Below are 19,006 nucleotides of genomic sequence, written 5' to 3'. Positions count from 1 at the left end.
GTGGAAGTGGTTTCTTAATCGACTTAAAGAGAAATTATTCAATTGGAATAATAGATTCTTATCTTTAGCAAGGAAAATACAAGTTGCAAATAAAATATTCATTGCTTCCCATGTTTACTATTCATCATGTTGGATGCCATCAAAGAGGAAATATGAAAAATTGAACAAAGTTATTTGGAAATTTCTTTGATCTAAATGGATGGAAATGATGGATTTATTGGTTCTTCTTGGTCTCATTACATTCAACCAAGGCATAGGGGTGGGTTGGGAATTGTAGACCCTAAGACTCAAGGGGTGTGTCTTGCTACAAAATGGATACCGAGAGCTGCTAAAGGAGATGAACCATGGAAAAATTTTGTTCGTAATCGTGTGTTGCGGGCTGCTGCAAATAAAAAATGGTAGTCAGTCAATTGGCTTGACAAGATCATCATGGCTCCTTGTTTTAAAATCAAGGCTTCTATTCCCCTACAATCCATTTGGAAGGCTTTGCAACATGTTTATCATTTTCTTCAATGGAATGATTCCTCTTTGCAGCATGGTTTCAGCTTTTCTTCTTCATCCATTTGGTGGAACAAGCTAGTTTAATACCACAACCTACCCCTTGCTATTTGCTTTCCAAAGCATGTCTCTTATTTGTTTAAGAAAGGTGTGATAAACTTTAAGGACATTTGGGACTTTAGTACTTTTGAATGGGCTTCATGGTTGAATATTAAAAACCAATTTTCTCTAGATAACAAATATAAACCGTTTATCATATTTGTGCAGTCATTAGTTCCACCTGAGTTGTCCATTAAAATATGTACTCCAAGAGAATGGAACTTTTTTAAAGACTGGAAATGGTTATCTACATCTCATTTTAACCATCTTCCACTTAAGAAAGCATATTTGAGCTCCTTACCACATTGGTCTATCCTCCCCCATCTTAATCAGAAATGGAAATGCAAATTTAGTATGAAGAGATGGATCAATATGAGTGCACAAGTTTGGAAATCCAAAGCTGATGCGGATTCACAATTGCTAGACTTGAAGGTTTTACACCACAAATTACCTATTGGTACCAAATTAAAATACATTGTTGTGCAACCTATTATACGCCTCTTTCATTTGTATACTAAAAACATGAAACATATATTTTGGGACTGCCCCTCTGTGAAAAAGCAATGGAATGTTATCTTTAAAAACTTTTCAGCTATTTTTTTACCATAAATGGAATTGGAAGGAAGCTCTCCTTGGCTTTGGCCTTCATAATGATGTTATTGCTAATTCTATTAGGCAAGTTATCTTAAGACATATTTAGAAAACTAGATGCAGTGTTGTTTTTTCAAGCAATTATTTGCAGGAAAGAGGCATCTTAATGTTGTACTTTGATGTAGTTTTTTAGGTTGCTTTTTTGTTGTCACACATATTAGATTTATCTATAAGGAATTTGTCAACCATGGCCTAGCTACAACAACTTAAAGACCAAGTGAATCAGCTTCAAATCAACTGCCATATGGACCTTTGCAAAGTGTTTCGTCATGTCCTTTCAATGTAATGCCAACTATTAATTATTTTGTAGTGATTTGTTTTATATGTTGATTCTCTCTTCCAACTACCTCATGTCATTGTTATTCTTTGTAAATTTGCTTTGTTTCAATAAATAAATTAAAAAAAAAAAAAAAGAACACCCGAAACTTTCTATGTCCTAATAACACATCCACTACACATCTTATATCACAATTATTACTACTATAATATCCTATCCTTTTAATCCTATACTAACCTTAAGTCTAAACCCCACTAAAATACTATCACAATTCCTATACATAATACTAGTCGTGGGTGGAAGAAATCTTCATAATACGCTTTTTACATTCTAAGCTCAAACGAGGCACCTAGGAGGAAAGTGAGTGCTGTCAGGTCATAATTTATTTAAGTCTCTTTTCCACACTCCTCTCATTGTAACATGGTTGCCTACCTTACAAATCATACTCCTCCTTGCTTGGTTTACATGTGCAGTAGGGGGATAGGAAGAAGTTGACAAGACAACACTTCCCCCCACTTTGGATGTGCTTCCCTAGTTCTGAGGTGCTTAGAAAAAGGTGGCACTGGCTACGGTGCAACATATTTGCATCGGTCGGATGCCTTGTACATCATTTCTGACATGTACATCGTTTGACATGTAGAAATATGTGTCAGACCTTTCACATCCCTCTTTTTATTATTACAATGTTTATAATGTTTTGTTTTTTGTAAACGTTTAAGTATGTAATATTAGAATATATATTATATTAGAATAATTATTATTCTTAAACTCTGGACCTATTGTCTATTGCATTTATTGGACGCCAAAGATTAATGAACATAAGCATAAAGGTTTTAATTTTTTCACATTTATTTAATTATATAATGTTATAGTTATTTCATGAATGTTCCACTTTAGATTTGGGATTCCTTTGCTCATATCTTATTTTCATATAAATTAGTGTGCTACTAAAATTTTATTTATTATTTACAATAAGGTTTTATTTAAAAAATAATTATGCATATTCTAAATGGTGTCCAAAACTTGTTAAGAGATTGAAATATCAATAATATTTAAAATTTTATTCTAATATTTTGTTCACTAATTGATATGTTTTACTTGGTTTTTAAAATTTTAAAATAAAAAGTTACCTTAAGTTTAGTCTATCCCCATTCTAATTAATATAATTTTTTTTTATTATAACTATTTTACTTATCTAAAACAAGTAATATTTATTCAATTACTATATTTTAACAATTTAAAACTTACAATAATATAAAAATAATTATAATCTATTTTAATATCTAAAATAAAATAATTATTTTCATATTATATACTTCTTAAAAATATATTTTATTAAATTTATAATTTATTTATTTAATAATATGTAAAATTATTTCATTATGTTTTATAATATATTAACAATAATTTAAATTGAATTTCTCTAGCTTCCATTCTAATGAAAATACTTAAATTTCACTAAAAGAAAATTACTTCTCCAAACAAATATTTCTTCTATCACTATATTTTAAAAATTTAAAATTTACAACAATACAAACATCATAATAATAATAAAAAATTATAAACATAATTTAATAAACTTACAAGTGGTGAAGTTTATGTTTGACAATCATTTAGGCCTTGCATATCTTTATCTCTATATGTCTGCTAAGCCTTTTTGGTAAATAAAGGGGTGGTTGAACTTAATACAGTTTTAATATTTATAACACTATAACTTAACACTAACTTTGAAACAATCTTAATGTATAATGTGTCTCACAAGTATGATTTCTAATTCATTTAAGATAATGACTCTAACTACTCTAATTCATTTCACTTCTTTAATTCCTTTAACATGATCATTCCTCTAATTCTAATTCAAATAATTCATTTAACATGATCATTCATCTAATTCTAATTCTTTTACAATGATCACTCCTCTAATTCCATTTCATTATAAGTCATGTTAAATAACATGAGTAATAAAAAAGGTGAAAGTCGTATTAAATAACATGACTAATAAAAAAGGTGAAAGTTATATTAATTTTGACCAATTGAAATGTTTTATATATGCATTCCAACCTAGTTTCATAATGTTTTTGAATTCATGCCACTATTTTCATTTATAAGAACATGTTAAATTCAAATTTCCCATTGGCTGTTGTGGTGAACAGTAGGGTATTGAGCTTTATCCATTGTATTAAAAAATGAATTTGTGGCAATGCTGACGGATGGATGGAACATAGCAATAGTGATTTCATTAATATTATTCACCTATCTTTGAACAATATCTGGCCAATTTTGACAACATTTGATCTAACATTAAATAAACGTATTGTCAATGACATTTTTTTCTTTGTAGTCTTTATTGCTTGGCTTTATGTTTTGTCAATTGTCTTATCTGAACCACTATGCTTAGCCAATTCCCAGATCTAAATCTTTAGGAAATTCACCGTATTTTGATTTGGATTTATACTGTGCACTGTATAGGTGTCATATTGTCAGCGAAGATGTCAGTTTTGGGAGAAAATGTGGTCACAATTCTTTGGTCTGTCTTTTACTCATTGTCTTGGGGAATGTTTTCCGGCTGTCTGTCGACTGCATTTAATTGGATTCTTCAATTCTGGTCATCTAATGTTCCTATTTATTAGTAATTGTTGATTTCGGAGGCATCGGGAAAATTGGACAGTCCCTTTTGTATGCTTCTGAGAAGTAGTTTTGTTGCAGAAAACAGGTATGTTTTTCTCCTTCTGTGATGTATTTTGCTTAAGATTTTGTTGCAGAGAATAGCTATGTTTTTCATTTGTTGATACTGCTTCCTTCACGACTTTTTCTAGAAAATTGTTTCAGGTTTGATATGCGTTCTGTGTGTATAGATGGCTTATCTTTCTATTTACTCTTCAATATTGGTTTGGCCTTTTGGTAGCTCGTCTTCTCATATTTGTGAGGATTTCAGCATGCCTGATAGAGGCCTATATTTTAGCAAGCTCTGTTGAGTCGCTGTATTTAGGCAAAAGTTCTTTCCTACAAGCAAATGTTGTTCTGCAAAATCTGTACTGAACAACAACAACAACAAATCGATCAATAAACAAGCGAATCTAGGTATATACATAATTCATTTATGTTTAGTCTTTGTGTTCTTCTAAAATCCAAAAATTATTGATCCAAACCTGCAAAAGTGACATTTTTGTCGGCACCTGGGGTTCTTCCTCCCTTTCCTCTCCACCCACGGTTGAGTGAGCTCTATGGGGCCAGAACAACAGCTAAAAACCCAAAAAACGCATCCAATAGGTTGGTATTGGAGCAAATGTTGTTCTGCAAAATCTGTACCGAACAACAACAACAAAAAATTGATCAATAAACAAGCGAATCTAGGTATATACATAATTCATTTCTATTTAGTCTTTGTGTTCTTCTAAAATCAAAAAATTATTGATCCAAACCTACAAAAGTGACGTTTTTGTCAGCAGCCATGATTCTCGTCTTGCCTCCAATGTAACAGAGCTCTCCATCGGCCTGGCGAGGAATGATTTTCCCTCCATAGCTCTACAAATACTTCACGCAATTCGACCCTGAGCAATGTTTGAATTTGACGAAAGATTGATCATCGTCCTGAATGCACCATCCCCCCACCATTGCAGCCCTCTTCAACTGATTCGCATCCGCAGTCTCATTCAATCTCTTGTCCAATAGATTAAAGGTGTTCTCTTGATTGATCTATGTAGCAACCCATGTGGGAAAGAACCATCCGCTGTGCTCTTGATTTTCCTCCATGTTTCTCCGTCCTGCAACTCAAAATTCATATCAATTATGTGTTGCCCAACTTCCACAAAACATAAAATGGTTTCAGATTTCAGATGGTTTGTAGTGAATTGTAAAGAAACCTACTACTTGATTGCGAAGATTCATATTGCCTAGTTCTTCCCAGTTCCTGTCGATTCTATACTACCCACCTTCCAGAACAGGATTGATTTGAGGTTTTAGATAGTTGTACTCTGAACTTCCAAAAACACGATTGACTTGAGATTTGAGATGGATTGTAAATGAATTGTTGCTAATTTATTGCCTGGTTCTACCCAGTTCCTATCCGTGGAAAATGATTCATTCGCGATTTCGTGTAGTTTGCAATGAATTGTAATGAATATACTATTTGATTGCTATATTTATTGCCTGGTTCTCTACCCAGTTCCTATCCATTATGCTACCCAATTTGCAGAAACATGATAGATTTAAGGTTTGAGATACCTTGTAGGGATTTGTAATGAATCTACTCCTTGATCGCTCAATTTATTGCCTAGTTCTGGCCAATTCCTATCAATTATGTCACCCAACTTCCAGAAACATGATTCATTTCAGATATTTTATAATGAATCTGATCCTTTATTGCAAAATTTATAACCTATTTCTGCCCTATTCCTACCAATTGACTGCCCAACTTCCAGAAACATGATCGATTCCAGATAATTTGTAACGAATTGGAAAATTAATTTGGGGGAAAGATTAGATTCAACTGACCTGCAATTATTTCGAGCAGAGTCATGCCGAAGCTATAGACATCGGCCTTTGGAGTAATGGGCAGCCCCGAAATCCATTCAGGCGCCAAGTACCCTCTGGTTCCTCTCATGGTCGTCAAAACATGGCTGAACTCTCTTCCCATCAATTTCGACAGCCCAAAATCGGCAACCTTGGGGGAAAAATCCCCGTCAATCAGTATATTCTCAGGCTTGATATCACAATGTATGATACAATCCCTGCACTTTTCATGCAAATACAGGATCCCACGGGCCGTTCCGACTGCAATGCCGAATCGGGTCTTCCAGTCCAAGACCGGAGCGCCCTCATTCTTAGAAAACAACCATTTATCCAGCAATCCATTGGGGAGATAATCATAAACCAACATTCTACTCGATCCCTCGGAGCAAAATCCTCTGAGGCAGATCAGATTCACATGCTGAATAGTCCCAATTGTGCTGACCTCCATTCGAAACTGCTTCTCCCCCTGACTGATACCCTCGAGCTTCTTCACCGCCACTAGGGTTTTCCCCTTATCCCCCAAAGTCCCCTTGAAAACGGATCCAAATCCTCCTCCACCCAGCCGCTCGTTAAAATTCTTGGTCGCAGATTGAAGCTCCCTATAGCTGTAAACGGTGAGAGGACCGGAATAATCCGCCGATTGAAGCGGCGATCTCCGGCGCCGGATGTAGCAGAAAACCACAAATCCCACCACCAGAAGAGCTGTGGCTTCGCCAATTGCACCGCCCAAAATGCCCGCTCTCGACGATTTCCCCTTCGATCCCGCTGGCGGGACGTCCACCGCGGCTAATCAAACAAAAATGGAGCCACTCGCTGAGGAAGAATCCACCAAATCGAGCAAATCGCCGGCCCACTGCTTGCAATCCCCTCCATCATAGGCATACGCCGTGCAGGAGCAATTCCTCAGACAAGAACTCCGACAATTTTCATCAGATCCTGATTGACCCAGATTCACAAACCCCTTCGGAGTCAATTTCTCGGTGAGTTCAGTGAATCCATCGGTGCTCATATTGCTATTGCAATCCAATCTGGTCCGTCTTGTGCAGCCGCCGGACCAGACCTGACCCTGCCATGCCCTTTCATCGGTTGGAGTGAAACCATTCAAGCAGCTGCAAAATTGCACATTGTTCGTCGTACAGGTCCCATAAGCCCCACAAAGTGCATAAACCTGGCATTGATCTCGAGGTTGGGCCCAAAACATGGTCCATACATTTGTATTGTCCAACTGACTCCACACCTTAATGTCACCCGTCTCTGACATGACGAAACGAGTCGGCGCAGTTACTTCCGGCTTGACGCTGTAGGTAAAATACCTGCATTTCCATGATTTGTTTCAGGCCATTATTTTAATTTATAAGAACATGTAAAATTCACATTTCCCATTGGCTGTTGTGGTGAACACTAGGGTATTGAGCTTTTTACATTGTATTTAAAAAATGAATTTGTGGCAATGCTGGCGAATGGATGAAATTTATAGAAAGTTTGTTATTCTTTATATATTGTACAATTTTTGGTTTAGTAATCTTTATGAAAATAAATATAATACATTTGTAAGAAATGATTTTGTGAACTATGTAATTAATTGTTCTTCTCTTTCTCTTTGTCAACTGCAAAGGTCGTGAAAGAGACATTGAAGGTTGTCAAACTGGAAGAACATCTCAGAAACAATTGATAATTAACTAGTATGTTTCCATCCTTTTCTGCTCACAAAATTGTACTATCACATGTCAATGAATTAAAATGCATTTATAATTTGTGGTTTCTCAAATATTTGCAATGCATTTATATTCCTTGAATTAAACCAAAACTTGATCAATTTAATGTACATTTCCTCGTTTTCTTTTATCATCTTTGTTCTTGCCCTCATCATTATTTTCCCCATCTTTTCTCTTTTCCATCTTTTCTTGGTCAGTATTTCTCTTTTTCTTCTCATAGTTCTTTTCTTTACCACTATGTTTACCCTTCTTATCGTCTTCCTTTTTTTTGGTCTTTCTCCTTAATCTTGTCTTGCTTTTCCTTGTTGATTGTGTTTTCCCTTTTTAGCATCCTTGTCCTTTTCCTTCTGTCACTTATCTTTATCCACAGCCTCATCCTTTTTAGCATCCTTCTCCTTTTCCTTGTCTTGATTTTCCTTATCCACAACCTAATTTTGTTTTGGATGCATTGTATTTATTTTTATTTAGATTATGACAATGAATATTGAACAAGTGATATAAGCCATATTTGTACTATTTTTAGTACACATTCCTCTTCATTTTGAAATATTCTATAATGCATTCTATGATTCAAATATTTATATTTTATACAATTTTTTCGTTCAGTAATCTTTATCAAAATAAATATAGTAGATTTGTAAGGAATGATAATGTGAATTATGTAATTAATTGTTCTCCTCTATTTGTTTTTCAGGTGCAAAGGTTGTAAAAAAGATAGTGAAGGTTGTGAAAGTAGAACAACGTCTCAAAAACAACTGATAACTAACTGGTATGTTTCCATCCTTTTTTTCTTACAAAATAACGCAAGTATTACGAAAAACATATAATTTAGATTTAGTCTTAAAAATGAGAACTTAATTAGTCAATAAATAACAAGACATGGGTAGAATTTATTTTACAAGTTGAAAATTGTACTATCATATGTCATTGAATTAAAGTGCATTTATAATTTGTGGTTTTTCAAATATTTACAATGCATTCATATGCCTCAAAATGCATACTTGTCTATAAATAGTAACAATGTATAGGGTCCTACTACATCATCCTACTCTTTATTGTACATATCTGAAATTTTTGTGCTATCTATCTATAGAAACCTACATATTAATTAGATGCATATGAATTTCCCGCCAACAATATCTCTAAAAAAATGGAAAACATTGAACTTAAGCTATATCTTAGAATTCAATTATTCGTAGAAAAAACTAAGAAATGTTGGTCGTTTTCAACAGGTTTTCCTCTGTCCACATTGCATCAGTATGAATACTATAAATGCATCTACTATAACATATCCTCGAACAGATGAATTCTCTGAATTTCCACAACTTTGTATCCTTGAAAGAATCCAACAACTTCCAAGTGAATGCCAAAGAAAAATATTGGAAAGCTATTTTTATGACAACCATGCTCCAATGTTTCGATATCATGGATGGGGAAACATTGAGCCGATAGAAGAGACCAATGAAATTCATGTTTTGTCTCCATTCATGACAAATGGAGAATTAATTTACCTAAAATATCTGGTGTGGATATATAGGGAAGCTCATATAATAATTCGTTGTCAAAATATTTTAATTCATTTCCCTCACGGAAATCATAGTGTTCAAGAATTAACTGCCATTTTCAATCCAGCAACTAAAATGCTATTTTGTCAGCTATCACCATTTAGGGAAAGTACTGAAAATGACACACTTATGTACATAATAAACCTTATCATCTCATATCGAACTCTTTCACTTGAATGGATTATAAGATATGATAATATAGAGCTTGTAGGACAATGGTATGATGATGATAGAGGACATCTAGCAACTAAAACCATAAAACATCATTACTCATACCATTATTTGTTTGAATTTTCAAATAGTGACATGTCACCTGGCATTCATCTTGTAGCAGATATTGGAAGATGGCATATCCCAAATGGATGAATTAAGTATTACATCATGATGATCGACAGAAGCAAATACTTATGATGTATAAGATTAGCCTCCATTTCTGAAAAGTTGAAAAAATCTAGAGCAATATGTATCTGCTCATTGGCATGTCAATAATGTCTGCATATCTAAGTTTACCTAACTATGTCTTTTACTATTACAAACTTATAGCAATTTCATGAATTGCACTTAACATGGAAGGATAATAATCTCTTTAGCTTGGAAGGTTGTCATCTTTTTAAAATATATTCATGTGGCAGGATTGACACATTTCAGGGACACATCTATTTTCTATAAATTTCAATTTCACATCAAGAGCCATTGAAGTTGTTCAAAAGTCGCTGTTGGAAACTCTCAGCAAACAATGGAACTTCTTGAAATAGTATTGGGAGTTGAATTTTTCTCTCTCTTGGTTCTATTTTTCACTGTGAATGAAACACCTACTTTCGTTTATTTGTTGACTTTGAATGTAGTACTCTTCTATGTAATTCTCTATTTATTTGAGAAATATATGTAATGTCCATTGCGAAGAAGAATTTCACAGACAATAAAGTAAATATTATTGCATTCAAATGTAGTTAATGTTGATGATATCATGACACGACTGCATCACCCAATCTAATGAATAAGTATATCTTGTAATTAAAGTAATTTAAAATTGTCAAATATAATGACTTCTCCCTGTTTCATCCGTTCAAATAATCATGTTTATGTAAAAAAAAATTTCTCTTCACAGAAGCAATCAAAACCATGACTACTTTGATGCAAATACCAATTGTTGATTTAGATAATGAAGAAACATCAACTTTTGAAAAAATCAAGCAGACCTGTTGCAAAAGAAGGAAATGTTCCAGGCATAAAAAGTACAAGGGTGTGAGGAGACGACCTTGGGGTAGCTATGGTGCAGAAATAAGAAATCCAAAGACTAAAGATCGAAAATGGCTTGGAACATTTCAAACTCCTGAGGAAGCTGCAAATGCATATAGAGAAGCAGCTCTCTCCATGAAAGGTGTAACAGATTGTATAGATTGTCATATAAATTTGTTGGGAGCAAATAGTGAAGCAATTCATAGTGCTGATATAATGACAATGACAAAATCTCTTTCTCAAAGCAACCATTTCTCAAAAAACATGGAAAGTCATGTCTGTGGAGAGTTGACTGATATTTGTCAAGGAAAAAAATTCCACTCACCATGCCTTGATGATATTGCATTTGAGAATATACTGGCTTCTGATGCAGAATATTTACTGACATCTACAGATATGAATCACTGTCAATCAAGAAATTCTCAACATTTACAATGTCCAACAAAATTATCTACCTCATATGAACCCAACTATTGCACACAATATAGTTATCCTCAACAACAACCATTATACACCATAGATACCCAGAATCCACAACAAATAGAAGAACAAGAAAGCATATGCCAGCCATATAGTACTTCAACCATGCACAAAGTTGTTACCACAAAGCCAACATTAACATACAGTTCCAATGTTGGAGATACAAATTTTGACCAAGCAGCTATCGGAATTCTCAAATCTACAGACTTAGAATGGATGAAAGTACATGGTAGCATTGGCATGTCCTCAAACCTGTTGCTACATTTTATATTAATAGATTAATTGATTAGCATTTCTAAATGGAAAAAAATAGTTACTACAATCAAAATATTGCCTCTGTACATATCCTCATTTCTGCTAACTACTTTATCTAACTATATCATTCCACAATCTAATGTAGGAAATGATACTATGGCAAGGCCTGCAAGAGAAGAAAGACTACCATGGAACCCAACTAGCCCAGTCATCCAGAAAAATACATACAATTGTGACTTGAGTTCAATGAACATTGAACATAGTATGCACTATAGAAGCGGGTCTACCTATGCAGCAAACAAACAAAGAATTAGCTCAACATCTGATGATTTGCATGCCTCAAACAATCTTGACAATAAACACCTTGCATTGTATGACAAAATTAATTTGGAAATGAATGTCATAAAGTGCAAGGTATCGAAAATTGAGAGCATTGTAACTAATATTGAACACTGTCTATTTAATGCTCTCAATGGTAGTAGCCAACCACTATGAAATGTCTTGACACATTTATATGAAGGGTCTTGTTATTTAACAATTTAAAGCTTGAACAACGATTATTCAGAGAGTTCAGAAATCAATATTCATAAAAAGTATAAATGTTTGTGTAAAAGTGTGCAAAAAAATACTGTTACAATGTCTTTCACATAAAATTTATTTAGAAATGTAATTACTTTGTTACTTAGATTATCAAGTTTATTCAATTATTAGCCAATCTTATAACTAGTCACTATTTTCCAACATTTAAAGAAATCTTTCTTGAAAAATAATTCAAAAAAAGTGCCTTGTATTCTTAGATTATCAAAATTTTCAGAATATTACAATTACTAATAGTGTAATAGATCATGTGTAAATGAGTGAATTTGTAAAATACTATTGTCCATAATTCAAAACATTTTATATATCTAGTACTATTGGTTGAAATAGTATAATAGCAATGTTCAGATGATAGCTGTTTTTGAGTAAACTAACAAAATTTTCTACAAAAAATATTCTATATATAAAGTGACCCAATATAAATGAAACATTAATGTAAACATTGATTCGTAATAAATGCAGGATGCCAACCTATAGCATATGGTGCACAATCAGAATGTAGCACATAACTATCAACATACTACATTTGAAACAAACAAAAAACTACAACTTGCAATTTAACAATAAAAAAAAAAAAGAATCAAACTCATTAGTAGAAGACTTCATTATATGAACAAATTGAAAAATCAAACATCTACAAATCATGCAGCAAGACCAAAACAAATGTAATTGTAATGTACATTCAACTCACATTGACAAAACTCTTCTAAAGCATGGCTTATATAGGCCTCATGACTTCAAATACAATATCGGTGATTGTTTATTTGATACATTTGAATATCTACTAAAATTTCAACATACATCAAATGAAATTCGTAATGGAACAATAGATTTCTTCATTGCTTGCCTCCAAAATGGAGATGAGGAAGCTATCAATTCCTATAACCATGAACTCCACCCTCAAAGCCTGAGAGAGCTTCACAATGTAGAAGATATTACAACTTATTTGCAAAGAATGCGTTTATCCGCAAAACCATCAACTAAGACAAAGCAAAATGGTTTGTGGGGGGATATATTTTGCATACATTGGATATCAAAGTGGCTCAATATTCGTATATGTGTTTGGTCTGCATCTTATGGAAAACGATATTTAGATTTTAACAACCACCTCAATTCTACTCCATTCAATATCCTCTTTCATGATGCAAATCCTTTGTCAGGGCACTTTGAACCATTGCTAACCAATGCAATCTTACAACAAAAACAACATAATATCAAATTGCACAGATTAAAAAAAATGATAAGAAACAATGGCAACACACCACTCAAAGAAAGAAAGCAAAAGAAAGAAACATTAAAGAACTACAATATGTCTACCAATGATAAGCATAATATTGCAAAAAATCAACACAATATAACATTGCGTGCAGTGAAAAGATTAATTAGAAATAAAGCTTGCAACATTAATCAACAAAATAATATAAAACCACAAACTCAATCCAGAACAACAATAAATAGGAAAAGGAAATCAACTAAGACAACTTTGACACCAATTGATAAATTTTTTTCCACAGTAAAAGACACACCAAAATATCCTTGCACAATTTGTCAAATGCTCCATTTCAAGAAAGATATAAAACAATACAAAGAGGAACATACAGTTCTATACCGCAATTTGACAAAATCTTACATACCACTGCTTACCGAGTACATATGTAAAATATGCAATGATTCTCTCAAAAAAAAAAAAAAACCTAAATATGCAGTTCCTCACAACATACGCAAAAATAAGCCATTACCAAGTGTACAAAAAATGACACAACTAGAGGAACGTCTAGTTTCACTAAGAATTGCATTTGCACAAATTTGGGAATTAGGATATAAAAAGTCTCAACTTGGACTAACTGGTTCCATCATAAATGTCCCTGTAAACATATACAATATTCAAAATGCTCTACCACTATCACTATCAAACACAACAACAATTGCAGTGGCTCTTAAAAGACAATTGCAATATAAAAATGCATTTCAAAAAGGCATGGTACGACCATATATAATAATGCAAGCTCTATTCGATTTAAGCAAAACAACCCTTTACCAAATGCAAAATGTACAAATAAATGAAAAGTGGATAGAAACATTAGATATCAACAATGAAGACAATGGTTGTGAAAACAAAAGTTGTTCTGAAAGTGAAAGTGAAAGTGATCTTGAATATGACAATCCAACTGATTCTTTAATACATGGATACACAGACTCTACATGCATCCACAATATGGATGACAAAATCATTCAAATTGCACCTGCTGAGAACTGTTATCCTATTGGTATTTTCAAAGACAAGTATGCAGAAGAAATGAATTTTCCAACCCTCTTCTTTGGTGAGCCACGCAATAATGACATAATGGACAAATTTAGTTATCAAAAATTATCACAGTGGGAATTACTTCATTATGAGCAAGATTTTTCACTTCATACAACAAACCTTTTCTTCAAAGCCATAAAAAATAATTATACATCAGGTCTTATCGACACTATGGATACGAATTAGAAAAGGACAATTAAAAGGACGCAAGTTACTCGCAAAAGATGTAAAGCAAAAACCAAATTTGGAAAAAAATTTACGATCAGACATTGGATATGTAGATTTCAAAAGAATTCGAATATCCCCAGACTACATGCATCAATTGAAAAAAAACATATTTGCTATGATTCGACAATTTGGGCCACCTACATTTTTCCTCACTTTTACAAGTGCGGAAGAGAATTGGGAGCCCCTAATGTCGACTCTCCAATATTTACAAAAATTACGTCAACAAAAAATAAAAACAAATGACACATTTCAATGCAACGACACCAACAAAATAATACTTGTGAAAAAAGACCCAATAACATGTGCAAGGTACTATCGACATAGGATTAATGCTTTAAGAAAACTACTATTTCAAGAAAACTCACTATTTGGAAAAGTTGTAGACTATTTTTCGGTCACTGAATTTCAAAATAGGGGAAATGAACATGAGCACATGTTAATTTGGGTCGAAAATGCACCTATCTATGGCAAGCAAACAAATGATGAAATAGTAGACTTTGTGAACATGCACATCACATGCAATACTGATAACTTGGAAGCACAATATGCTAATTTGCATAAACATCACCATACTAGACAATGCAAAAGAACTTCGTACAAAAAATGTAGATATAATTTCCCAATTCCACCTATGCCAAATACAATGATTTTGGACCCTTTGTGCGATAAAGATGCTACTATTAACAGAACTGCCAACGAAATATTTGAATCTTTGGAAAAAAGAGACTTCAATAGCTCCTTCACATTTCAAATGTTCATTGATGAATTGCAAATAACAAAGAATGACTACATCATTCTACTACGATCAACAATAGACAAGCCAACTATATTCCTTCAAAGAAATCCTTCCCAAATATGGAACAATAGTTTCTGCAAACAAATGCCAAAACTATGGAGAGCTAACACAGATGCCCAATTTGTGTTAAACGCATATGCTGCTGCCATGTATTGTAGTTCATATATGGTAAAGGTTGACAAGTCTATGACACGTGCATTCAAAAGAATAAGAGATGATCACCAAAGTGAAAATATAGATGCGGTTAAAATGATAACAAAATTAGGAAATGCTTTACTAAATTTGCAACAAATGTCAGCACAACAAGCAGCACATTTAGTTCTATCACTTCCCCTTAATAAGAGTTCACGAAAATGTGTTTTCATTGATACAAGATCAGACAATGAGCGAGTATTTGTACTCAAATCTGCCTCAGAATTAAACCAAGAAGCGGATAACTCAGAAAATGTAATAGCAAAATCATTAATAAACCATTATAAAAATTGCCATGATAGTGTACAAAACATATGCCTAGCTGAGTACATCTCTAACTATAATGTTAGAGGAAAAAATAAAAAACTAAAACAAAAAGAAAATATTATACGCTTTATTAGTTACAATAAACACAATGACTTAGAAAACTATTGCAGAGAACAACTACTTCTTTTTGTACCATTTACAAATAACGAATCTCAACTAAAAGAAAATTTCAAAACTTGAGAAAGTGCATATACTTTTCATGAAAATATAATAAGACAAAATAGTTCAAAATTCTACTACAAATTAAATCAAGCATGGGGTGACATTGATAAAGAAGCTACAAAAATCAATAATCGATTATTAGAAAACAATCACAATAATAAAACAAACAAAACAACTGTCATAGATGACACATATGACATTCATGATGATATTCAAATTGGAAAATATAACAAAATTACAAATACAAAATATGTAGGTTTCGAAATAGGAAAACACCCAGAAATAATTGATAATGATGAATACTTTAAAATTCGACAAATGCTAAATACAGAACAACAGGCAATAGTAAAAGACATTGTCTGCAAAAAGGTCACAAATAAAACACCACTTCACTTATTCCTTACTGGCGGAGCAGGCACTGGTAAGACCTTTACGGCAAAGATGATCTATCAAGCACTCTTGCGTATATATAACAACACAATTAACAACAACCCAGATAAACCAAAGGGAATAGTTGTAGCTTATACAGGAAAAGCAGCATACAACATCGGTGGCATGACTATACACTCTGCATTTCATATTCCTTTCAATAAATCAGAATTTCTTCCACTAAATAGTGACACGCTAGACAAAATGTCCAAACATTATGAACAACTCAAAGTTATATTGATTGACGAAATATCTTTAGTAGGTTCAACATTCCTACGCTATATAGACAAACGACTAAGAGAAATAATGCGCACACCAACCTCTTATTTTGGCAATTTGGACACAATTTTTTGTGGTGACCTATATCAAGCCCAACCAGTTCTTGACTCTTCAGTATTTGAAAATAGAACTACAGACAAAGACTTAATGCCTTACAACTTTTGGAATGATAACATCAAATGTTACACATTGCATACCACAATGCGTCAAAAGGATGAAAATTTTATACATATACTTAATAGAATTCGATTGGCAAAACAAACAATAAATGATATAACATATCTGAACAAACAATGCTTGCGGCCAATACCAAATGACCCAACACTTCCTTTCCTTTTCTATAGAAAAAATGACGTATATGTACACAACCAAAAAATGTTAGCAAATATGTCTGGAGAAGTTATTGTTCTAAGGGCCATAGATGAATACGAGGACAACATAAATGGCATAAGACTTTACAACCATACGGCAACCCTCCCAATTGAAATACAACTAAAACGAAACATGTTGATAGAGTTATACTCAGGAAACTACAATACAACTGATGGACTAGTCAATGGTTCAGATGGAATATTCAAAGATTACACAAACCACAACAATTTAGAAATTGTTTGGATCAAATTTAATGATTCTAATATTGGAAATCTTCAAAAAATAAAATATGCACAATACTACAACCAAAGTATTCAGAAAGCATGGGTCCCTATTGTACAAATTTCAAGACCAATCCAAAAAATCTCAACAAGCAAAAAAATTACTATTAGAAAACAATTTCCAATACAACTAGCATCTGCACGCACAATTCATAGATCTCAAGGATTGACAATGGAAAGATTAGCTTTTGATCCAACAAGTATAAGACACCATGGAATAACATATACTGCATTATCACGTACAAAAACAATACAAAACCTATATCTTGTGAAACCACTCACTCAAAAACATTTTCATGTAAAACACAAAATAAACATGCAAATGGAACGCCTACAAACAAGTGCCTGTTGGAAACTTGAAAAAGAGGCTTCATGCACAAATAATACTGAACATTTGCTATTGTGCACATTAAACACACGAAGTCTACATGCTCATGACAATGATTTATTCAATGATATTGAAATTATGTCTTCAGACATTATATGTTTACAAGAAATTCACACAAATTCAATAAAGCAAAATTCAGTTCTAAAATACTTCACTATTCATGTCAGCCATGGAATACATGGCATTATGACATTAGTAAGAAACAATATCAATGTAACAACATCATCAACTAATACATCAAAACATGTAGAAGCGATCACATTAACCATAACAAAATCTACCAATATATTGAATATTTGCAATATCTATTCAAGGCCAAATACTCCCTTCATAGATATTAAAAATGTGTTAGACACTCTAACTTCCAAAATGCATCCAACTGCACTCACTTATATTCTAGGAGATTTTAACATTGACATGTTAGCCAATACAAAAAATACAAAAGAGATAAATAATCATATGCAACAAATGAAATACACATTTCTGCTTCAACATAGACATAGCATGAATAAGCCACTCATAGATCACATTTGGTCAAATAAAACATCAAATGTATGCTTTATCCATAAAACAGAGGCATATTGGTCAGATCATTTCTCTACATTTCTTAAAATACATTTACCTGACATAATGACTATAAAAAAATGACATTTCCGTCATTCTATCATAAAACTTTAAATACAAATTTACTCACAAGATTCATTTTCTACATTCAAAACAATTCCACATAACAAATTTTATTAACCACTATATGAACAATAAACTTCAAATTTCAATAATTGCATTCTAAAAATTATGGAAAATGTCTACAGTAAGAAGAAATTTGATGCACTAAAGCAACTTCTCGTTTCCACAATTTATGCACAGAAATCAATGGATGCAAACAAAAGAGTAGGAAAGGCTACACAAATGAGGCAAGAACAATCTACAAAAAGGTAACATCTACTTGCTTTCATGAATTTAATAATTCTATATGCACATGGAAAATGCACTAACATACATGTCAATGCAGGACAAAAGTGAAAACTATTGGCTCCATTACAATAGAAGATTTGAATGCAAGAAAAGGAGGCAGCATATTTGAAGGAGATGTGTCGGTTGTCTACAAAGTCAACTTGGACAAAGTCAACAAAACACGAGAAGTGCTACGAGCAGATCTGACAGATCATAAAGCAGAAATGACAATAACAGTCACTGTTAATCCAAACTTAGTACAGCAATTTGAAGACAAAATAATCCCAGGCATGGGTGTTTGCATTACCGGATTTGACATCCAACCAAAATCAGACTTTGATAGAGGTGATTGCGACTGCATTATTCTACTAAAGGAAACAAGCACAGTGGAAACAATCAATCGCA

General features: G+C 33.0%; 1 pseudogene across 1 annotated transcript; it reads right to left on the bottom strand.

Annotated features, from left to right (window-relative positions):
* Positions 1–4,476: 4,476 nt before the first annotated feature.
* On the bottom strand, positions 4,477–18,307 carry LOC149555591 (G-type lectin S-receptor-like serine/threonine-protein kinase At2g19130; annotated as a pseudogene). The gene is made up of 5 exons (XR_016364479.1): positions 18,270–18,307; positions 6,020–7,350; positions 5,061–5,289; positions 4,675–4,747; positions 4,477–4,560 (listed from the first exon to the last, which is right to left on the bottom strand). The product of XR_016364479.1 is annotated as a G-type lectin S-receptor-like serine/threonine-protein kinase At2g19130 (transcript).
* Positions 18,308–19,006: the final 699 nt, after the last annotated feature.

Source organism: Cupressus sempervirens, chromosome 5 (genome assembly GCF_028749045.1).
Source record: "Cupressus sempervirens isolate cs-2001-9-10 chromosome 5, ASM2874904v1, whole genome shotgun sequence".
In the NCBI taxonomy this organism is placed as follows: Eukaryota; Viridiplantae; Streptophyta; class Pinopsida; order Cupressales; family Cupressaceae; genus Cupressus; species Cupressus sempervirens.
Note: the sequence above shows the minus strand (reverse complement) of the source record. Positions and strands in the feature narration are given on the sequence as shown.